The sequence below is a fragment of the Equus asinus genome, chromosome 11, assembly GCF_041296235.1.
Source record: "Equus asinus isolate D_3611 breed Donkey chromosome 11, EquAss-T2T_v2, whole genome shotgun sequence".
Classification (NCBI taxonomy): Eukaryota; Metazoa; Chordata; class Mammalia; order Perissodactyla; family Equidae; genus Equus; species Equus asinus.
Window position 1 is genome coordinate 13,466,763 of NC_091800.1, and position 24,975 is coordinate 13,491,737.

The window sequence follows — 24,975 nt, forward strand, 5'->3', positions numbered from 1 at the left end:
GCGCCGTGCCCGCAGGAAGCCTCGCCCAGCCCGGGACCGCACCCTCCCGCGGCGCCCCTGGAGAGGGCCGGCCGGGCGCGCGCCACCGGCGAGGGAGGGGCGGAGGGCGGGGGCGGAGCCAGCGGCGCCGGCAGCCAATCCCGGAGGCGGCGCGTCCCGGGGGTCCGCTGCTGGCCGGCGCGCTGGGGGCGGGGCTCCGCTTGACAGTGGCGGTCGCCGGGCAGCCGAGCCCGGGCGCAGGAGAGCAGCGCAGGGAGCGCGAGCGGCGCAGGCGGTGGCGAGGGCGCCCGGTCCCCGCCAGCCCGGCTCTCCACGCAGCCAAGTAGCCTCCCGCGGCGGCGGTGGTGGCGGCGGCGGCGTCCAGGCGATGCTGCAGGTCTCCTCGGGCGCCGGTGTCCTGGCCTCTTCCTAAAGGTACCCAGCGCCTCTCGCCCCCTCGCCCCAGGGCACCGCAGCGCCCGGAAAGTGGCTTTGTGAAGCTCCTGTTCCATCGACTGGGTGGTGGGTTGGTGAGCGGGGTGGGTGGGCCTGGGCGGGGCTGCGCTGTCTGGGCTGCTTTGCCCGTGAGGAAGAGGGTGGGGGCTGAGGGAAGCGGGGTGGGGGGAGGAGGGCTGTCTCCGGGCAGCAGCTGGCAGCATCCCCATCCTCCATCCTCCTCCTGCTTCCATGTGGTTTGAAAGAGGTTCTGTTCCAGGAGAAAGTTTGATGCTGAGACTTGAGCAGCCAGACTCCGGGGGCCCTGAGGCCCGCACCTTTAAAGAGAGGCGGATCACCCTGCCGGGGACGCCCGTGTTCTTCTGAATATGGGCATGCAGGAACCCGTGCCACTTTCTGACCCGAGCAGCATTCCTGACACAGGCCCTTCCCTGAGGAAATTCCTCTGTGGGAATCCCCGTTGAGGAGGGAGCTTTCCGGAGGCAGGGCATCCAGAGCCCCCACATTGTGGTTTTTGCTTGAAAACAGTGCAGCAGGTAATCAACGCCCCCAGGTTCTCTCCCCCTAGAATGGGCGCTGCCGAGATCTATGCTCTGACAGCTTCATATATTTAAGCCTACCTTATCTGCTAATTAAAGATCCCTAATCACCAGTGTGTCCAAGGTGCCAGTGATTACGTCTGTCAAATCTTGAATATTTTCTTACTGCCACATGCTTCCAATCGGCTTTCCCTGAGTGCTGGGACGGTGATGTGGAGCACACTGAAGGGAGTAGAAGTTATGGCCCAGCTCTTAGGGTGAGAGGTGGGAGCAAAGAATACCTGTACCCGCCTGAAGATGAGAGAAAGTTTCAGCCTTCAAAACAAGATGGATTAGGTAGGAATTATTTGCTTTACAAAACTTCCTCTCATGCAGAGAAATAATGAGTCAGAATTGAGTTTTACACAAGGGTGTAGGAACACGTCTATCGTAAAGTAGCTTAGAGTAGAAGTAGTAACATGAATATCACATGCACTTGAAATTAGTAGATCCCAACAAATACATGTTGAATTCTGTTCAATTCTGATCATTATGATACCTTTCTGATCACACATGTGGATCTCACAGTTACTTTATTCATTTCTTATGAAGACCTATTCATACCCTAAGACAACTTCATAACACCAACTTTTGTGTCCTGGAGACACCCTTGGCCAAAGACATCAACATCCTGTTCTTGTCCATATGATTGACACCCACACCAGGGAACGTCACATCTGTAAGAACATTTGCGTCATAAAGAGAAGGAAGCTTCTTTAGTCAGTGGTGACACAGTATATGGACACATATATTGAGTACATACTATGTACCAGATATGTTACTAAGTGTTTTACATAGGTTATTACTTTAATTCTCACAATCACTCTGATGAGGTATTATTACTTCCCGTATTTTAGAGTTTAAAGAGCTTACGTAATTTTCCCAAGCTTATGTGTCAAGTAAGTGAAAGAAGCGAGATCTGAACCTGGGTCTGTTTGACTCCCTGTCCAGGCTCTTTGCCACTACCCTATGCTGTCTCCCAGTCCCTCTTGAGAGACAGTTGCCTGTGTTATAACACAGTAGGAAATCCAAATATGACAACATATGATGTGTCTACTGGCTTCCTAGATCAGATTCGTTTATAGAATATCTTCTCCCCCTGAATGCCAGTGCCTAGCAGGTATTCTCTTCACCAAAGGGCAATATAAGGGGATCCCCAGACTCTTCCCAACCCCCAGTCCCCAGCATGTAAATCAGATGGAAATCTCCAAACATATAAACTCCTTGCCCTTTCAGATAGGTTGGTTCCCGAAGACAGGTAACCTAGTGTTTCCCTCACTGGCACTTAAGGAGCAGTCTCTGCCCTCTCAGTCATCAAGTCTATTTTACGTCTGCACACACAAGTACACCCCACCAGTTGGCAGCAACACATCCCCTGCAGTCTTCACTCTGGCACACTCGTCTTCCTGTACCAACTGTCAGAGGATGCCTGACACAGGCCAGCCTACTTAAAAGGAAAGACTGAAATGAAGCCTCTGCAGAAGGTAGTAGTAGTCCAGGGGATCCCTGGATTCTACACTGCTGACCAGAAAGGAAACTGACTTAGTGCCCGAGGAACAGGAAACAGGCCTTCTTCATGTTGTTTAATGCCATGTATAGAGTGTAGCCTGATGTCAACTCTATTGAAGACATGTGTTCACCGTATAGAAACCCTTTTACCTACTGTCTTGGCGATAGATGTGGCCACACACCTATTTCTGATTTGATTCCTTGTGTTTACACTTAGGCAATTGTCACTTGGCTGAATGGTATCAAAAACTGATGTCACAGCTGTGACACAGTAAGTTTTGAAGCTGCGCCTAAGAAATTATGTCTATTATTATGATCAACAGCCATGATTTTATCATTCTCTTCCCTAGAGGTGTGTGTGTGTGTATTCTCTCCCTTGGTATAGTTTTCAACTCACTCTGGTTCCAAAATGATGTGCAGTACTAAGCCTGAAAAGAAATGAATGCATTTTTGAGCTGTGACCGTATGCTGCCTGGAAACATAGCCCTGTAGTTGGCATTTTACTCATTTCACTCTAGTGCTAAGAATCTCAAAGTCCTGTGTACATGGTTTGGGATTTCAAATGGACTCTCCTGTCTAATTATTTCACTCTCTACCCTGTAGCACTGGTAAGGTTTGAGTTTAGAATATAGCCCCAGCACCTCCCCTCTAATATCTCAAAACTGCCAGAAACTGGAGCAGCACTAATTAAATTGGGAAAGTAGAACATGAGGTTTGCTCATTGTCACACTCTTGCACCAGAATGGAAAATGTGCCAAAATCATTGCTGGGGATAAAGAGTGAAGTAGACTTCTTTAAAATGACTAGTGATCTACAAAACTATACAAAATTATTGACATCGCACAGTTGCCTAAAGTTGGGTTCATGCATATACCTCATTAACTTAAAACTGGGCAGTATCAACAAACTTCGACTCTGCATTCTATGCCGTTTATAAAACTTCTCATTAAGTAGCAGTCCATCTTTATTTCCACATTTCATCAAATCTAAAACGCCATCAGTTGTAAAACATAGAATCACTTTTATGTTATTCCAGAAGAAAGAGAAACTATTGCCAATTATATTATAACATGCTACTTTAACAATGGTCTTCCATGACACTGCATGAATTGGTCACACTTGTCTCTCATTGCTTTCAAGTTTCTTTCATCTCTTCCATGAGTTTTGGTACTTTTTCCTGCCATTGCCTTCAGTAGCATTGCTTAGAGTGTGATAGGCAGTCGGTTTGCATATATCTCAGTAACAAATTGTAACAGATTCATCTTCTGTGTCTGTCTTCAGTCTGGTAAAGCATGTGGGTTTTGCCTTGCAAGGTCATATGGAAATGCCAAACAAAGACAAATGTTTCCTTTAGTAATATAACATTTATGCCCCACTGCTCTGTGTCAGTGAATACACAGTAACATCTTTCAGTGCCAAATCATAGTGTAATCTTTTTGAAACTCATTTAAATAGCAATTAAACAGAACACGTGCAGTGCCAACAATACCCATAACTTAGTAGAAGTAATAACAAAGTGAATAGCTGTGACCAAGTTTATGCACATGCAGGGAAATGAAAATTTTGCCATGACTACTGTCAAGTTGTCAGCAATTTTAGGATACCATCAATTTTAACACACATCCTGATTTCAAGGAGGTTAACATGTGAAAAAGAAAGAACTTTAGCAATGAAATATGCTAAGCTGTACCCACTTAGTTCATGAACTCTAACCTGCCCATCTTCTTACATGTATTCATCCATTCGTTGATTCATATAATCATTCACTTTGTTTGACTCCAAGCTCCAGGAAGGCAAGGACTTTTTCTGTCTTGTTCTCTACTGTGTGCCAACCACTTAGGATAGTCCAGGACACATAGTTAATCTGCTCAATAATTATCTGAAGAATGAGTGAATGAGTATTGACAATGCCATGGAGGTGTATCAAGTGGTTTGCTACTCTTCGGCTGGTTAGAAAACGTATTCTCAAAATTATGACATTGACAGAAATGCAAAGCAGAGAAAAGGGGTACAGGCTGGCATTAAGTCCTTGATTTTATTTGCAGAGCCCAATTCAAAATATGTCATGCCATTACAAAACTAGTTCAAGGTATATAGAAATTCTGTTGTAGCTTTTATTGATCTTTGACCACTGAAGGAATTTATAATAACTTACATCTTGGTTCTATAACAAGTTTCATCTTGTATTACCCAAAGCCATTAATTGCTTGAATTTATGCACAGTTCAATTTCATGTACTTGTTCTGTTGTGTATTTGGCATGTACCAGAATTAGCAGAAAAATAGCCTTTCCTTCAGTAGGCACCTCTGAAACAGGAACTCAGTGCTGGTGACCTTGTCTGAATGTACATCTCCAGGAAGATAAACATCTACTTAAAGGCCTTGCCTTACAGTCCACTTTTTAACCCCCCAAAAGGCCATCTTTTCATTTTGACATTTGACAAATCAAAAGACAAAAAGGAAAATCTTGACGGGCAATACAGACCTCCATCTGTCAGTGCCTCTGTTTCCTTATCGCTCCCTAGTTAAGCAGAGTGCACTTCTAGACCAACAACAGGAAGTCAGATGAATATGCCAGCAGAAAGAATGGCTGGGAGGTTTAGCATAGCAGCTAACTCTGAAGTAGTCCTAAGGATCAAAGTGAGTTAGCATTGCCCAAATAATGCCATCATCTATGAATGTAATAACTGGACCTGCAAAAACACACCCAGATTCCAGTCCATTGACATGTGGGACCTCTAAAACACATATATAACAAACAAAGGTCACTTGTGGGTTTCTAAGATTCATTCAGTCTGCTTGCTCAGGGGAGGATAAATGGTGTGCGCAGAGGGTCGTTACTGCCTCTCCCCCTGTACAGTTGAAGTAATGTGACATGTTAGTGGATACTGCGAAGGGTCCTGGCAGAGAGACCAGAGCTGGCTCTTTCACATAGAAGAAGATAATTATTAATTATGTCTTTTTCGTTATACAGTCATGTATCACTTAATGATGAGGATACATTCCGAGAAATGTGTTGTTAGGCGATTTCATCATTGTGTGAACATCATAGAGTGTGCTTATATAAACCTAGATGGCATAGCATACTGCACACCTAGGCTGTATGGTACAAATCTCGTGGGACCACCGACCTATATGCAGTCTATTGTTGACCGAAACGTCATTATGCGACACATGCCTGTACACTAAAATAACTTACATGTACTTACCTTTATTAAGTATTGTTAACGTGGGCCAGACAAATGGCAGATGACAAAAAAAAAAAGTTTAAAACTTGTTTTTTCTGAACATGGAAGATAGAATAAAAGAAAAGCAGAATAATCCCAGCTGCCAATTCTATGATTATGTGGGGTGTTTTAATGGTACCCAGGCTTTGTTGTAATCAGGTATGGCAAGACATGCAGACATGGAAATGACTGTCATAAAGGAAGAAGTTCATTATACCCATGGCTCCCTAGAAGCAGGAGGCACAGATGTGACACAGGGCCACAGGGGAAGCAGCGGGGTCAGTCAGGAGGCAGAGGGAGTAAGGGGAGAATGTGGACAAGAGCCTTTATTGTGGTTTCCACTGGAAACCAGAACAGGAAAGGCAGGGTAAGCAGGGTTAGGATTGGCTACTTTGAAGCATTTCAGAGGGCTCTAGGGCATAGGGCTGTCCCTAGTTGTCTGGGACCTGGCGCTGAGCTGATTAGAGCAGGTGGATAGGGACCCTGAGTGTGAGAGCCAGTAGTGGAGGTGGTTAGGAGTATGGGCTCGGGAAGAGTTGGTTTGCATATGAAAGGCACCCTGGAAGGCAGCTCGTTTATCCGTTTATGCCAGGTCGGAGCTGGCCAATCTAGGAGGGATAGTCCCTCCGGGGTCATCAAGGCCCTAAGATGTCAAAACATCAGAGTACAGAAAATGAAAGCCATGATTAATACATGGGGATTTTTTAAATAGTCAACTAATGAATTACGACCACGTATAGATGGAATATTCAGCCAAATATGCATAAATGCCTAGTTCAAGCTCTGACACATGGTCCTCATCCGGTAAACGTTAATTAAATCTGAGTCGTGGTGCCAGATGGTCCAGCCGTGCTCACAGTCGATCTTTGCTGGATACTGTGGTCGGGTGTGCAGTGTTTGTCTTGAGGAAAAGAAAAAATGAGAAAGTGCGCACTCCATAAAGTATCCCCAGATGAAAGATGAACCACCCAGGCAGAAGAGGAGCTAAACACTTAAATCTTTAAAAACATAAGTGAGCCCTTAAGCAAATACATCTTCTGCTGTGAGATCTTAAAATCTATAAGGTAATTATATGTTTGGGGTAATTATTATTCACAGTGGATTTGGAATATCAATAAAAGTCAGGGAACATGAAAGTTAAAGGCAACTTTTAAAAAGGTGGTTTCTCAGAGTGAAATTAGAGTTTCAAAGTGAATGGTGTGTTGCAAATGTGTTCAGGAGTAGACTTCTAAATGTGAGTTACTCAAAATCGCGTGAAACGTACTTTTCTGCTTGGCTGCGTATGAGTATTGATGAGATGATCAGATGATATAGATACACAGAAAGGAGTGGTACTGGAGAGAGCTGTATGAAGCTAATCAACAGGACATGTGGTGGTGACAAGTCTAGGCATAGAATGTTTAAAATGTACCTGTGCTAACGCGTGTCTACTTTGAGGATGCTGACGGAGGGTGGTGATGAGTGGGATGGACATGGGGTCAGACTCAAGAGTTACTTTTAATGATGAATCGCAGGATTGCATGATGGTGGGAGCGTTAGGACTCACAGCTAATAAATTAAATGAGTTGTTGCTATAGTGAGCCTCGTGACTTTATGTGACTGGTTAATGATTAAAATGTCTTTAAAGTCCTACAACGTTCCCTTGGAATCTTGACCATGCACGTTAAGAAATAATAATGAAAATGTGAGCAGGAGGTCGATCTAATAATCTCCTAAGGTAATTCCTTCACAGTGAAGACTCTGAGATTGCCCTCTGCTTTCAAATTCCTTCCACTTTGTGACTTCACACACATCTCCTTTGCATCGTGTAGGAGTTTATCTGTGCTGATGGAAACTGTAGGAGTGTTTTCACTGGAGCACAGCTGCTCTCCTATTGTGCTTCCAAACTGACGTCATAACTCTTTAATTAAAGTAGCAATATTCACGTAAACTGGCCAGTGAAAGCATTTCTCCCTGGCTTATGTTGCTGACCTAGATTTGATGTGGATCAGGACATCAAATCTAGGTTTATCACTTGGGTTTATCCCCACCAGTGAAGCATGTCTCTTAACATAATATACATTTTTTTTTTTAAAGATTTTATTTTTTCCTTTTTCTCCCCAAAGCCCCCTGGTACATAGTTGTGTATTCTTCGTTGTGGGTTCTTCTAGTTGTGGCATGTGGGACGCCGCCTCAGCGTGGTCTGATGAGCAGTGCCATGTCCGCGCCCAGGATTCGAACCAACGAAACACTGGGCCGCCTGCAGCGGAGCGCGCGAACTTAACCACTCAGCCACGGGGCCAGCCCAACATAATATACATTTTATAGTCCAGGCTTTTGTGGACTTTTAACCTCTGACTCTGTACACGAATTAGGCCTATGTAAAAATGGAGTAGTCAGTCAAATGAGATAATATGCAGAAACTTTTGAATTGTCCAAAAAATGTAAAGAACAATTACATCTATATGAGTGCTGCATTTTGCTTCCAGGTCTTTCTCAACATCCGTGATACTCATTAGTCTTTTGCTTGCGGGAGTCCTTTCTTTGTGTTGATTCTGTGAGACCCCATGATGGGAGGGTGAGGGGAGAGGGGGCAGCTTTCCTGGAGCAGTTCTAGGTATTTGCATTCGTTTTAGCTTTAATCTTCATGAATTTGAATTGCATTCTTTCAGAAGTGGAGTGGAAAGAGGCATACCCTTGCTTGTCTTTTCAGCCCTAGAGCCTAGAGAAGTGTCTGCAAATGGTAAGAGCTTAATAACTATTTGTTGAATTAGAAAATATTGTTTGTCTGGTTGACACCAGAATTTCCACCCTCCTTTGGCTCAAAGATCCTTATTAATTATAAGTAGACGTTCTTACAAAATACTTTATAATTTGATAGTTAAATCATCCAGAATGAAGAAGCAAGAACATCAAAACTGAAATTTTAACAAATAGAAGTCATGGTGATAAATTTGCCTTAACAAATTAAAAAGTCCATTACAAATAACCATTATTAAAATTCTATGATATTGGACTGAAAACTAGACAGATTAAAAATAATAACATAGAAATTTCCGATTTGGATTTAGATTATTTAGTGAACTTAAATTAAGACATACAAATAAGCAATACAGCTTTGAAGAAAAGATCAGTTACCTAACAAAGCTTGCTAGAACAATATAATAACAGTTTGAAAACAGTAAGAAAAAGAATAATGTATTTTGGTCATAACCAAATAGTGCAATAAATTTCAGATAAGCCATAGTGATAAATATTGGAGGAGAAAAAAGAAGTACCATAATGATGGATATATGTCATTATACATTTGTCCAAACCTGCAGAATGTAGAACACCAAGAGTGAGCCCTAATGTAAACTCTGGACTTTGCGTGATTATGACGTGTCAGTGTAGGTTCATCAGTTGTAACAAATGTACCACTCTGGTGAGGGATGTTGATAGTGGGGAATGCTATGCATGTGTGGGAGTAGGGGGTATATGGAAAATCTCTGTACCTTCCCCTCAATTTTGCTGACCTAAAACTGCTCTAAAAAAACAAAGTGTTAATAAAAAAGGAAAAGGATGGAGGGGAGGAAAGGAGGCAGGGAAAAAAAGCAAAGTAATGTATTTATCTTAAGTCTGAAGGCAATGAAGATTCTTTTGAATATTCATGTCATCTTACAAAAGACATGCGTTGCAATATAGAAAACTGAAAATCATTTAAATCATGAAACATAATAAAACAATTCTAAAAGGCAAAATGACAGAATGAGAAAGAACATGACTAATGAAGAGTTATCTAAAATATTTAAGGGGTTGATGTGAATATGGACTATGTGGCATGAGTACTCAGATTCTAGTCCATGGGTTTGAGGGAGATTAGCAGACATTTTGGACATTGAAATACAAATGTTAGATCATCACATGATAGGTTTAGAGCATAAAACGTACACATTAATTACCGCCACTTAAAGATATAATTTTCTCTTTGACAAAAATGAAAAGTGATTTGGAAAGTTGTAATTCTGTGTCCACTGACGACTTTTTCGTTTGTTGTTCTAGTAAAACAAAAATAACAATAACAATCCTTGAACCACCACTAAAGGAGGTAAATCAGAGGGACTTTATTCAGAAACCACTTGAGACAGAACTACACATCAGGATTTTCTTCTTTTACTTACACAGTTTTCCAGACAGTAGAAACAAGTTCAACAAGACTTTAGTTTGGACACTTACAGACACTAGTAGCACGTTAGACAGTGTCTCTGCCTTAGTTCTATCTCTTAAAAACACACTTAAAACAGTACTTAAGGTTTTGAAATTTGGTCTCAATCCTCATAAAATGTTCCCTTCAGCATTGTTTTTCTTATTTCTGTGGGAACTGGAAGTAGAAACTCTATCTCTGTGAGTACTGCATGCGAATGGAGAAGGACTTGCCTGACCATCCAAGCGATCAAAGTAGAGGTTGGGGTGTCCCTTGAACAGTGGCTCCTTTATGTTGGGTATGTTTCTGGAATGGAAAGAGCTTTGACTCAGACTGACCTGGGCTTGCCACCCCCTTATCTACGGAATGAGAAGTGAGTCAGTGCCTGTTGAAGGCTAACTGTGTGGCTGGTACCAAGCTACAGGCTTCATTGCATTCTCTCCTTATCTCAGTTAATGCCCACAACAGCCTCCTGTGCAATAGACTCTGTTATTATCTCTATTTTACAGATTAGGAAACCGAAAAACAAAGAGGTTAGATATTTTGCCCAATGTCACCCTGAAGTGAAGAAGCTAGGAGAAGAACCCAGAGTGTCTGACCCCAGAATTATGCATTATGCACCTACGTTATACTCCCACAGGGTGTGCTTTACATCCGTCAGCCTTAGTTTCCTTGTCTGTAGAGTGGGCCATTCATTTCTACTGGGCAAGTTTGTTGTGAGTTTGCGAGAGAATATGTATAAAGTATCTAGCACGCTAATGACCTGGTAGAGAGTATGTGCCTGTTGTTATTGCCACTTCTGCTGCTTTTGGAAATGACTGTAATGTAACAGACTAGTGCAAGTCCCAGGTATTTTTTGTCTCTCAGATTTAGCCCAGTCTTGCCCATCGCTATAGCACTCACTCTCTCCTAGCCATTCACCATTCCACATCTACAGGAGCTCCCTTACTGGCCTCGGTAAGTCCAGTCTAGAACCCTGTCTTCTTCACCAGGACCCATCTTTTCTTCCTTACATGGAGTGACTAGATGAGTGTGGAACAGCAGAAGTGGAAATGGAAGCACTTTGAAAGGGAGTGGGGCAGAGCGGCCTTTTTCTTTGCAGAAGTGTGCACCGACTCATCAAAACAGTGGAATTAAATCCACCAAAAGTAGAACAGGAGGAAGGTTTCCACTTGACACTCTGTACCAAGAACTGGAGAGTTAGCATCTTCACTTGCTATCCCCTGAGTCCTGGATATGTTATCTTCTCAAGTCAGAAGACAAACATAAGCAACCTCTAGTTTACTGCGGAAACTATAGAGAAAGAGTGCGTTTAATTACGGTTCCATAAGGTCTTAAGTAGTTAGACCTTAAGCATGCGTATAAATATACTGTAGCCAGTGAAACCTACATTGTGTTTCTCCTGACCTTTCCCTGCCGAGATCCTGGAGCATCCACTTAGGAGTTTTTAGAAATCAATTACAAAATTACTCTCTTGTTCTCACAGGTCCAACACCATGAGTATGTGATGCCTGATTAATATATTTGAAAATATATTTTAATGTATTTAAAATACATTAAATACATTTTTAATGTTAATACATTCTTAAAATATATTTTTATTATGGAAGTGGTGTGTGTTCAATGTTGAAAAATTTAAAAATGTAGTTAAGCAAATAGAAGATAAAAACATCTATAATCCTACTTCCTAAATATAATCACTGTTTGTATTTTTGCATGTTTCCTCCTAGATTTCTTTTTTTCACATATAGATATATTGTTTACAAAAATGGAATCATTTAACATACTGTTTTATAAGCTGCCTTTTGCATATAGCACAATTTATCCCAAATATCTCTCCGTGATAGTAAATCGTAGATTTTTAGACAAACTGAAGGTTATCAGACCTTGGTCCTTGTGTTTCGAGAAACTAGAAAAGCGTCCACTTAGCCCCAAGGCTGAGGACTTTGTCCATCTGACCATCTCTACAGAAGACGCACTACCTGCCTCGTGGAGTTTTGAAGTAGCCCAAGTTTGGTTTCACTTGCAAAGTGAGAGCTCCACATCCAGACTCCTACCTTGGCCCAGTATTCCTGTCACCATGAGCCTCCCACTATTTTCATGATCTCCTGAGGATGTCAGAGTCACCCTGGTGGTTCCAACATAGAAGCAAAGGGGAGCTTTTTCTGCCTTGCATCTTCTGAGAGATGAATGTCAGGAGACACACAAACCTGCCAACTGGCCTCTTAAAACCAAGGCCATCTGCCAGTCAAAAGCTGCCTTTCAGAGAGACCAGCCCGGTGGCATAGTGGTTAAGTTCATGTGCTCCACTTTATCAGTGTGGGGTTCACAAGTTCAAATCCCAGGTGTGGACCTACACACTGCTCATCAAGCCATACTGTGGCGGAGTCCCACATACAAAATAGAGTAAGATTGGCACAGATGTTAGCTCAGGGACAATCTTCCTCAAGCAAAAAAGGGGAAGATTGGCAACAGATGTTAGCTCAGGGACAATCTTCCTCACACACACACACAAAAAAGCTGCCATTCAGAATGCTGATACCCTCCCCATCTTATAATTTCCATTTCTACAGCTGGCTCTCAATTATTGCTTCCCCTAGAGCCAAGATGCCAAAGATAATTGAAACCCACAGATAATCACCAAACTTCATGATAGTTTAAAACTCCTCCCCATCCATCTTTCAACGAGAGCTGCTCACAAATGGACTGATTTGAGTTCTCCTCCTTTTATTTCCCCGGATTAGCCCCTGATTCAGAGCCTAATGAGCAATGAGAGAGCCAAAATTTGGTTGCCAGAGAGACAAGCAGAACCAGCCTGTCTTTATGATCCTGCAGTTTGAGTATCTCAGTCTCTGAAACCTCCACTGGCTTCACTGTGAAAAGTACTAAGCAAGGTGTTTTATACCAGTAGAATCAGACAATGACTATTGCTTCTTGGTTCTTTATCCAGATATTTTACCCAAGAAAATATCTACCAGGTTTTCCAAAAATGCTGCCTAGGTTCTCCAAAAGCCCATCTAAGCTCTTTACACTACTTTGATCTCCTCTTTCCTCAGTCTGCAGTTTACCTCCAGCATTCTGCAAAAACAAAACATATACACACATGCAGATATGTATATTTTTTGTGTGTACATATATAATACATACACTCACACATTTTAAAAAATGAATCAGTCACCATTCTCTAGCCTCAGATTTTCTTTTACCTTCTCCAGCAAGGAGCACTGAGCCTTGAAATCACCAGTCACCAGGTCGCCACTTGCATGTCAACATCCTTTCCTCCCTGGCCAGCACAGGCAGCTGCTTCACCTCTTTAGCCCTCTCTCCCCCAACTTAAAGTCCTCTTTCAGTATTTCCATTTCTCTTCTCCCCTTTCTTTCCTTTTGTACAATGCCTTTTTCTATTTCCCTGGCATTTTTCCCTCTCAGCTAGGACCTATGATGTATCTGTAAGAACAAACTTTAAGACCATGGTGTTTTCTGCAACCATCACAGCTGTTAAAGTTTCCTGAAACAGCATTACCTATGTAAAAGATTTTTTTTCTTCAAGGAAATCATCTGGGGCTTCGGCTTTCATGGCACTCTGCAGCTAGTTGGGTTACAACTGTAGGAAGGAGTTACTGCCCTCTGGTTACGTCATAGATGCTGAGAAGACCGTTTTGATTTAGGCACCGCAGAGCACTTACTTCTGAGCTTGTTCTCGCCATCTTTGCTTTATAAGTGGCTTATTCCTCAGCGGTAGAGTGATTCCGGCCCTTTGGGACCACTCCAGCCTATTTGAATAAGCTAGCAATAACATTAACAGCCTTCTTGGACACTGAGTTTTCCCGCACTTACCGGGTAGTGCAAATTAGATGAGTACCTTTAGGATGTTTTCAGTTTCTTCTCAGCGTTTGTTAAACAGTTGAGGTATTTATCAGAAATATCAATTGTACACAAACACATTATAGTATGTACTTTTAATTGTATTTGTACTGAAACTGTAGAAATTGATTTTTTGTTGGATCTTGTCCTTAGCACTGGAGAGGAATAGTGGAAGTGTTGAAAAGAAATTATGTGTGAATTACCCCCATTTAGTAGAAGACAGTCGAAGCTGGCACAGCCTCCTGAGCTTTTAGCCAGGCCTGAGTGGGAGGACTGCTGATGAGGAGACAGAGCGAGGAGGAGGCCAGCGTCTGCACCGTCCTCGTCTCATCTCCTCTCATCTCCCACCCGGCACAGTGCCTCGGGCCCACTGACCCAGTGAGGGGCCAACGCCAGCTGGACCCCAGATTAGAAAACGAGAAACACAATTCAAAGCTAACAAGGGATCTGGGGAAAATGGCTACAGCACTATTGATTTCATTTGGATCCTGGATGAGATTCAGGACGTCAGTGATTTCTCCCTTGAAATTTGTGTGAAACACAAGCCATGAGTGTGTATTCTATTCCTTCTTTCTTTCTTTTTCTTTTCTTTCTGTTTTTTACTTTGGAAGAGAGTCTGTAACTTTGATCAAGTTCTTAAAGGAATGCATGGCTAAAAAGTGTTTAAGAATCACAGTTGTAGTTTTTCTCCCCGGTTTAAAATAGCCTCTCCTTTGCTGACTGTAAGTTTTATTCAGCTTGTCCTGAAAGAGAAGAAGTTTGAGGTGTTCTAAACCTCCAAATTCAGCTACTGGGGTTGGTTGGGGGACCGGGGGCTTTTAAACCCAAACCATTACCTTCATGAGCACCCACTAAATCCAAGAAATCACAAAATTGGAGGGAGGCTGCCCTGGTGAGGCTGCACGTGTGGAGGGTGATGCTGTCCACTCCCAGCATCGTCTGAAGGCTGCAGGAAGATGCTGGACTGCCTAGCAGAAGGGGCAGACTGAGCTGCCATCCGCCTTCTGTGAACAGGCCTTTATTATTTTGGCTCCGGTGGGCTATAGCCCTGAACAGCTAGAGGTCAAATACACCTTCAGAAGTCTAAATTCTAAAATATACCCTCCTAACACAGTAGTTTAAAAATATCTGATCTTTTGGATCATAACTGTAGTGAGAATTGATTATATTCATTTTGTTTTCCACTCAGGAGATAAATTCCTCAAGAGTATTGATATTGGTCTTGGAAAAAATGGGTGCTTGAATGACATATACCAGTTAAACAGAATCACCTTTGTAAAAATGACTGGTCTGGAATAATATAAATCAAAATGAAACCAAGTCATAATGAAGTCCTGTTTCATAGGCAATTAGGTTTTGAGAGCTTAAGGACTGTCCTTTGTTCTGTCACACGCTATGATGAATTGACCAAAAACACCTACAGGAAAAAGAAAAAAATGTATGACGTTTTCATTTTTGGAAGTTTTCTATTGATATTTTAATATCAGTATTGCAGAGAAGGCTCAATTTATTTAAAAAGGGAGATTCTGAGTAACTTTTATTTTACACTATCTGATTGGCTGCATTCCCTTCTGCTAACCTTTTGAACTATCAGATCTGCTCTGAGTTTTATCTATGAACGTAAGAGAAGTTTATGGATTTTTGGGGGTGGATTTACTTATTTGCAAAACTTTGCAAGGTGGTCTCTGTTTTACTTGAACATCCATCAACTAAGGATATGCTTTACTGAAAGAAGATCTTCACTGAGAATTAACCAACCAAAGCAGAAGAAAGTGATGACTGACTGATGTTAATCTAATTATCCCATCGTTGATCCTAAACCGTCACTGCTTAAGTGCCAGATAGATCCCTCTGTTTACAGATGGAGCATGCCCTCTGGCATCAGCAGCAGCTCAGTGCACTGTTTGGAGGGCTTGCGCAAGTCCGCGCTTATTGCTTCACAGGTACAAGACAGCCTCATTTATCTGCCCTCATAGAGGAACGTGTCCCAAATATGTTAGTTTTCCAGATAACTTATTTCACTTTGTTGAGAATCTTTCTAAAATGAAGACACTCTCCTCTGTCTTCTGAAACAGAGTGCTGAAGTCACCCTTCCCTTTTCTAGATGGCTTGGGCCATCTCTGTGAACTTTTGGATATGCCTTTGGGGGCTGTAAACCTATGAATGTGGGAGTGTTTGTCCATTAAGCTAAATTGCCCCAGATGTCTGTGCTTTCTTATTTATTCACTCTGATTTTTATGGACCTTTTTCCTCCACAGATTTTCATGGTCTTTCCATACCTGTTGGAGTATTTTATATATACCTGTTTCCTACAGTTACCTGGAGGGCTCCACACCTTTCTTATGCTGTAAAAAGCACTTTAAAAATGCTATTCTTTTAAAAATAGTGGGAGAGATAGGATTGACAACATTTAATTCAGGGCAATGACGTTTATTGGTTTTAATTATTCTCAAAATAGGTTTAGCTTAAAGAATAGCTTTTAGTTCATTACTGTGACATTTGTAAAATTCTGTTTCATTACACTTCTTCCAATATTTATTTCATAGTGTTTTTTTCAACATTACAAGTAGATACATTTTAGCCTCTAAGAAACTCAGCATCTACAGTTTGCTTGCTTAAAACATCTATAGGGTTATGGTGGCAGTGGCTGTCAGCATTATAAGATGCTATTTAGTAATTAGATGAAAAAGCATATTTCAGTTATATAGAAAAAGTCTAGCTGCTACAGAAACTTCTCCTTTTGTCCTAGAGCAACATTTAATATATTTTTTCCTTTTCAGTTCCAGACTAGAGTTGTTCATAGTCTTTTTTTTCCATGAATGCCAGTCACCTGGAGATATGGCAGTTGATCAATAAAACTGATTACTCTGCAAGTGTGAATCAGATAATTTAGGTCCCCACAATGTTCTGGATCAGAATTTTTGTTTTCCTATTAAACTATCAGTCTATTTTATTCCAACAGGAAGATGTATAATCATCCAGTAATTTCTAAGTTCACTTTCCCTGCTGTTTACTAAGATAATACTTCTTCCCACCTCTCTCACTTCACAGTGAACTTGCCCTGGGGTTTACTGTGTGAAATCTCTGTCCGGGGGATGAAGAGAGGCAGACCTTCCTGACAGTGGTCACCAGCACAAGCATTTGATTTGGAGGCTGACTTTGAAGGCAGTTGAGCAATATGGATGTAGCACTGTAAACAAATCTAGATTTGTCCCTGATTGCCCCCCTTTCTCTAGAGTCTGGCCCCGGATTTATGAGGCGTGCTGGGCAGCAATGAAGAGGTAGGAAGTCATATTGCTAAACAGAACCTTTCTTTTGGTCAGTGTAACCTGGGTCAGACAACTCCAGGCCCCTGCTCCTGTGCCTGATAACTAATCTCAACCCCAGCACCTAGACCAGGACCTGGCACAGAGTCACTGCCTAGTTTTCTCATCTGTAAAATGAAGGTTATAATGCCTACTTCACAGGTTTGTTGTGAGGGCTAAGCAGGAGAGTATGTGCAGTGCCCAAAGCTGTGCCTAGCACGTGGTCGGCTCTTATAAAAACAAAGTCAGAAGCTCGGAACTAATTTAGCTATATGTTATCTGAGGCAGTTTGGTCCCTCAGCCTGGGATGGTGATGGAAGACAAATAGTGGAAGCCCTGGCTTTAATGGTTTTAAGTTGTCTCTGAACTATCATGAATGCTTTCAAGTGCCTTGGGTCTGAATATTTTTAAAACAAATGCCATTCAGAAAAAGTTTAAGGCATCAACGTAGTTTCCAACGTTGCAGACAACTGGAGGAAAAGCTCCTCCTTCTGCGTACCACTCCCATATCCAGAAAGGCTCGTTTAACATCTGGTTGAAAATCTCTCTAACATGTGTGAGAAGCTGACTGACCTTGTGACCCCGGCCACAGCTTCCCCTGGGAGGGCAGCCTCTCTTCCCTTTGGGGGCTGAATGTAAAACGATGAGACTCTAGGTTTGAAAATGAAAGCCTCATCATGATGCCATTTAGCTGGTCCAGGTGGGAGCCCGGGTAATCGAGGTGAGCCATTTAGATGAAGTGAAAAATCCATAGGTCAGATCAAGAACGTGAGTTACGTGACTCCTCCAGTATGATTGTTGTTGCTCAGGGAAGGGCACTTAGGGGACCTAAGGCCACTTTATCTGCTCTGCTGATGGGGATGATAATTTTATCACATGTGACTTTTGATTATAGTGTCTTAAAGAGATCTCCAGTGAGGGGGAGATGAATCTCAGAGGATGGTTTTGGGTGGGTGTGTGTGTGTTTAAGTAGCATCCTAATGATTCTAAAAATTACCTAAGGAAGCTGTTGTAATCAGCTAGACCGTACTGGCTTTTCAACATCAGGCTGTGTTTCTGCATTTCTAATTTGATTACCTGGAGACTTGTATCGTTAAACTAAAAGAGGTATCTGCGTTTTATGTCTTGATAGGAAAAAAAAAAGATTAATGATGTTTTAGGAAATTATCTGACTCTGCTTTACCAGGGAAATGATTTCTTCTCACTAATTTTGCATTCCAGCCTAAAACAGCCCTATCCATGGGTCTATAATTAGAAATATAGTAGTCAAATCCAGGCACTAGGAAAAATGTCAGATTCATTTTCTCCACCTCCACATGTACCGTATTTGGTTTGTTGTCTTCTTACTCAGTGAAGAAATTTTACTTAAATATGAGTATCAGAAAATATAAAACTAGAAGATCCACCAAGTTTACCATTTGGGGTATAGTCTATTTTTATACTAGTGAATCGTGTTTGGGGACATAAGGCACAGGAAAGGATTCCCTGTAGTATTTATATAGTAACTTTCCAGCCCACAGAAGTGTGTTGCATTTTGAACCCATATGATGAGCAAATACTTCTACACTAAATGTCTGAAAGAAAAATACCCAGAGTGATTTCCTGTGCATGAAAGTGTGTCTCAAAACCCCAACATGAGGATCACAAGGCTTTAGAGAGCCTAAAGTTGGTTTTCTGTTTAGACCTACATCAAATCTTAAGGTATTTAGAAATTAACTGGTGCAAAATAACATACTGTTTACTAGAAATAATTTAAAAGGCCCACAGCCTTATAATCTCTTTCAAATAATCTTTATTAGGCACTTTCCCACAAGCCTGTTGCATGAACTTGGTATTAGAGTTTTGCAGACAACTGCAAAACTGCTTTCTAAGACTTTACAATGGATCTAAGACAGCTTTTATGCTGATATGTACAGTCGTGCACCACATAATGACATTTCAGTCAATGACAGACCACACATATGACAGTGGTCCATAAGATTAGTACCAAATGGCCTACGTGTGTAGTAGGCTATACCCTCTAGGTTTGTGTAAGTGCATTCCATGATCACACAACAACAAAATCACCTAATAACACGTTTCTCAGAATGCATACCTGTCATTAAGTGACACGCGACTGTATTTCTAGAAGAGTGTAAGACTCCCTGGACCTCAAGGGCCACACTCTCAGAACCTGTTCCCATCCTTGGCTCCACTCACCTCTCCACTACTACATACCAGGTAGGCCCAGAAATCAGCCAGTCAGACCATAGGTGTCAGATGGGTGACATTGCCTAAGAGAGGCAGGAGATGATACAAGAAAAATAGAAAATAAAACTCCAGCCTTTGAATAGCTCAAGGCCATTTAAGAGAAGAGATGAACATATGAGAAACAATTAATGAACAAACTAAACTATATAAAATTAAGTACTCAATTGTGTGAGGTTCAAAGTTGTTTTCATGTTCTTGGAGAATCAATCAAGAAAAAATGGACCTAAGTAGGGCTGATTTCCTTAGACATGAGGAACGTCAAGTTTTCCTGGTGGGTTAGATACGTATTGATGTGAGGGGCAGGACCAGAGCTTGATACCTCTTAGTACTGATTCATGGTTTTAATGGCTGCAGCACTTGACCCTAGGGTAGATATTGCTGAACCACCCTAAATAATGTACTTGACCTTGTGCTGGTTTGGAAAAGGCTGTTTGGCATTAGCTGAGAAACTGTACTTCATCTGAAGTGAAGCTGAATAACCTGTATATAACGGGTGACCTCTTTACAAAACACTACACGATCAGCATAAAGTTTGGTTTATAATCCTCTTAGGGTGGTGTGGGGAAGGGAGAGAGAGGAAAGCTAGCTCATTTGCATATCACTCTTCCCAGAAAAAAATTTTGCTGACTATTATTTTTTTAATTGTGGTAAGAGCACTTAACATGAGATCTACCCCTTTAACAAATTTTTAAGCACAAAATACAGTATTGTTGACTCTAGGTATAATGTTATGCAGAAGATCTTTAGAAATTATTTATCTTTCTTAACTGAAAATTTGTGCTGGTGATTAGTAACTCCCCATTTTCTCCTCCCCCAGCCCCTGGCAACCACCATTCTACTCTTTGGTTCTATGAATTTGACTCTTTTAGATACCTCATATAAGTGAAATCATGCAGTATTTGTTCTTCTGTGATTGGCTTATTTCACTTAGCATAATGTCCTCAAGGTTCATCCATATTGTCACGTGTTGAAGAGTGTCCTTCTTTTTTAAAGGTGAATAGTATTCCATTGTCTGTGTATACCATGTTTTCTTTATCCGTTCATCTGTCGATGGACACTTAGGTGTTTCCACGTTTGGCTATTGTGAGTAGTGCTGTAGTGAACATGAGCGTGCTAATATCTCTTCAAGACCCTGATTTCAATTCTTTTGGATAAAAACCCAGAAATGAGATGGCTGGATCATATGGTAGTTTTATTTTTAATTTTTTGAGAAACTTCCTTACAGTTTTCCATAACAATTGCACCATTTGGGGCAGAATTATGATTTGCAAGGAGAAAATGTGTGTCGGGGTACTTGCAAGAATGCTTTACCCTGCCTTTTTGTTTAGGAATATAGAAAATGTTCATCCTGAAACCTCTCTAAGAGATATTTCAAGTTCCCAGTGGGCTGCGCTGTCAACAGCTGCCAGGAGACAGCAGTGCAGACTAATCACACTGTATTAAGCCTCTTGGATCATTTGCTATAGAATTATTTTGATCCGTTAGTGTCTGCAGCAGGCTCCCAGATTTCACTTTCAGTCATGTAGTGTTCACTAAATCTTTACCAGAGTGCACCATGAAATGATCCTAGGAATCTGGTTTTTTGCTTTGATTCACCTTTTTTCCTTGTCTAAAGTACTTTTCAGTGGGGACAATAACCTAACACACTGAGTTCAGTATAAACAGGAAATCTGGCAGCAATAACTGGACCAGGGACTAACTTCGCAAAGCCAAGTTTTAATGAGTAATTTGCAAAGTAATTAATCAGGAGGCTACTATCCCAAGAAAATGGAGTAAGTGTACCCTATACTGACTTGGTGCCTTTCTTGGCTGCCGGAGGCAACAGTGTTTTGTGGGCCTTCCCTCCTTATGACCAGTTAGCTTCTCCGAGTAGCCTGCTGTTAGCGGGATGTAAGGGAGAGAGTTGTGAACTCCAGAGTCCACTTCTTTAGTTTTGCAAAACTGCAGTTTGTGAACCATTAGCAACCCATCAGTGGATCAAAATCAATTTAGTGATTCAAAACCAGCTATTTAAAAAAATTAAATAGAAAAGACTAGAAATATCAAAGTGCGTCGTGTATTGTAAGGTTAAATATTTTGCAAAAAAAATTTTTATATACATGTAAATATATGTATACCTATGTTGGTACTGGATTGCAATGTAATATGTATTTCTTATGGTGCATCTTGGTCAGAGAAGCTCAAGAGCCATTACTTTATTTAATACTTTTTTGAAATATGGAAATATAATTTTTTCAATTACGTTTTAGATATAATGATACAAGAGATAGTTTACTTATTTATGCTTAGGAAAAATAACTTCTCTAGGGAAATGATGAACTGATTTAAAGTTGCTATATTCAGACCAACAAAATGAATATGCTCATATGGTCCTCCAAAAAGTATGTTAGGTATAAACTGTTTGATATTTTATACTATTAATTTAGGTATCCCGAAATATTTCAAAGCTTTATGTATAACTATATTTTTGTAGATACCATTAAGGTATATGCAAATCAATGATGATAATGTAATGCAAATAATTTAAATATTTTAAATAGCATTTCAAAATTTAGAGTCCTGACACTAAAAAGAAAAAATAAAATCTAATAAAAAAGCACAAATACAGTAAATCTCCAGGTTCTTCCAAGAACACAGTTGGGCTAGGCTGTCACCAATATTTGTTTTTTCATATGTTGTCATAGAAATTCCTGTTACTTTTCATATTTGAGTAGGTTTCTGCACCATCCACAGTGGCACATTTATTTCCTGGGTTTTTTTTTTTCAGTTGGGGGGAATCATTTTGTTTTAAAGAATTATTACTTTTACTTAAATTGTACAAAACACAAAAGCAATATTGCAACACACACCCAGAGCGTGACTGCTTGGGTTCTGTGACCTACAGCTGGTCCTTTAACCGCTGTATGCTTCACTTTCCTCATCCGTAAAACAGAGGAGACAGCAGTGTCTGTGTTAAGGAAGATTAAATGAGTTAATACTTGTAAATGTGGCAAGTTAGGAAGTGCTCTCTAAGTGGTTGATGTTATTGTGGTGCTTACTCAACCCTCATTCATTCACTGAGCGCCTAGAAGATCAAATCCTGGCCTGGAGATAAAAAGCAACCTCCAGTATCTAAAGGGTCTGAGTGGGCTGATCAAAGTCTTAGAAAGGTAAAGAGAAGAGGGATGGAGAAGAGCTAGGTACCAGTTTGGTGATGGGGGAGGGTGAGCTGGGGTAGGCAGTGCAGGCGAAAACTAACTTTTCTTAAATAAGTGCTCTGTGATCACAGTTGAAACAACGTCTGATGTTAACGTTTATTTTGGATTTTCCCCTCAGCCCACCAGCCTAATTCCTGGCCTTTTCCTTCCTGACCACCTCATGTAAGCTTCTTGTTGCCATTTCCCTCGTCTCACTTTTCTCCAAGAGTTCAGCCTCAATGGAGCTGTTGAAGGACTGTGGTTGAGATGCAGGTACAGCCGATCACGCAGGACTCCAGACGCAGGTGTGGTTCTCTCTGTGCTGATCCATATGCCTATTGTTGATTGGCTCACCTATGGGAGGTAGAAAGAGGACTAACTGTTTAGTTTACAGACTTTCTTACCACCCCTTCCCTAGCCAATTGCTACACTTGTGAAATGCCCCAAATATTCTCTGATCACACTGGATATGTGTGTGGCACAAATCTTCTAAAGTACATTTAACCCATGAAAATGTAAGCCCTGGGTGGTTCTGATTTCCCTAATAATTTGTCACACTGTGTATTTACTAATAAAGTCAGTATTACAATATAGAAATTGTGCACTGAAGCCCGGGGTTGAGAGTAAAGGAGTCCTTTCAGGGAAGTAGAAGTCTTATTTGTTAATCACTGGGTAAGCCCCAGCCATGGGGATCCCAATATGAATCAGAGACTCCAAGGAGCTCAGAGTTGGATAGTGGAAACAGATGTGGTTGCAGGTATTAGAAGCACAGTAATAGAATTACAAACATGTTGCAAAGGAGGGAGTGGCCAGTTATGCTTAGGGTAGGGAGCTGCTACTAGAGACCCACATGTTACCATGTTTCCACAATGAGCAGCAGCACATTTTAAGTAAGGACCTTCTGCATGTGGGACACAGCGCCCAGGGGCTGGTTTACACACCAGGATGGGACAGTGGGAAAATAGCACGCATAGCGCCACATCTGGCCCCGTCCTGTACACACACGGGCCCTTCTGAGCTGAGGTCATGCCCCAGCCATCAGCAGACCTATATTCACACCATTTCTGTTCCTGTAGAGATGACTTAGAAGCTATGTCCCTGTCTTCTGAGATTGAGAATATGTTTGTCTTATATAAAATGTGCAGAAGGTGCTGAGGCAAGCAAGTGAAAAGTAACCCCTACCCAATGGTCAACGTCACAGCAAAGCAGAAGCTTGATTCATAAGTGAAGAATAAATGCAAAGCCATGAAACTAAAAGTGAGAAAGTCAATTTGATGCAAAAGGAGAAAAATGATAAAGAATTCAAGTGACTGAATGAAGTGGAAATTGACTTATTAGGTAATGGAGATACAGCTGGAAGCTCAGCAGTCCCACCTGGGGGAAATAAGGAAGAAGTTAACCTATTCTAAGTGACCCTCCTGTGCCCTGTAAAAATAACATTGAAGGGGAAGGGAAGAAAGCTTTGATGAGAAAAATAAGGAGGGTTAACTATGCGCAGAAGAGAAGTTTCCAGGTTGGGAACAAGAAACGGAGATGATTAAATCAATCCAGAATACTGTGTGTAAAATATGACCAAAGTGATGAGAAGACTGTCGTCTTAAACTGTATCCTCAGCAAGGGAAATCCCAAGATGGAGACAGCAGGGATATGTGCAAATGATAGAAAATGGCTCGTTTCAGGAGTTCAGGAAGGTGTCGTGAAATGAAAAATAAAACAATGGCAACAACAACAAAACCCCTAACCTATGGGAGCCGCCACAGAAGATTTAAGAATGGACTAAGAGGCATCAGATTGCTCTTTTCAAGCCACTCCAGGTATCTATGTATGCCAACCACCTTTTTCATGAATCAGGAAAAGGTACCAGATCTAAAAACAAAACAAACAAGACCGAAAAAAGCCCCTAAAGATTCAAAGACAAGGGCCCAGCTGAATCAAACCTGGAATAGAAAGAGAGAGCAGGAATGTCATACTGGATAAGGAAAGGAGGTGGTTACTGGAACATGGACGGGCCTGACAGTGGAAGCAACCCTGGACAGGGAGGCAGGATCCCTGAATCCTCCTCTCACTGCTGCTCCCTCCCAGCTGTCTGGCCTTGGTGAGGGGGTTGCCCAATGTGTTTCTGTTTCCTTGCTTGTAAAACAAGAGTATTGGAATAAATGAATTCTAAAATCCTTACCACTCTTTAAGATTTCTGTAAGGATAGAGAAGAATATAAAGTGAATCCAGTTCTCAGGACAAGTTCAAAGTGGATTCACCACTCCGGAAGGAAGAATCAGGATTCTATCAGTCATTTACTTATTTTTACTTTTTGAGAATGCCAACCTACTCCTTATCTAGATTCACAAAAAAAATCTTGTTCTATCCGTTCCTCAAAACCTTCCTGGAATGTCATGTTGTTTTCATAAGGCTTGCCTCCCAATTTCAGTGAGAATAGGCATATTTTGACTCATTAAAGGCCATAATGTCCAAAA

At 41.4% G+C, this 24,975-nt stretch overlaps 1 protein-coding gene across 2 annotated transcripts in view; it reads left to right on the forward strand.

Annotated features, from left to right (window-relative positions):
* Positions 1 to 273: 273 nt before the first annotated feature.
* FRY (FRY microtubule binding protein) overlaps positions 274 to 24,975 on the forward strand; it is a 407,136-nt gene continuing 382,434 nt past the window's right edge. For both annotated transcript variants that reach the window (XM_070520479.1, XM_070520478.1), the window contains exon 1: positions 274 to 414. The gene's annotated coding sequence lies outside the window, so the exon portion shown is untranslated. The remainder of the gene's footprint in view (positions 415 to 24,975) is intronic.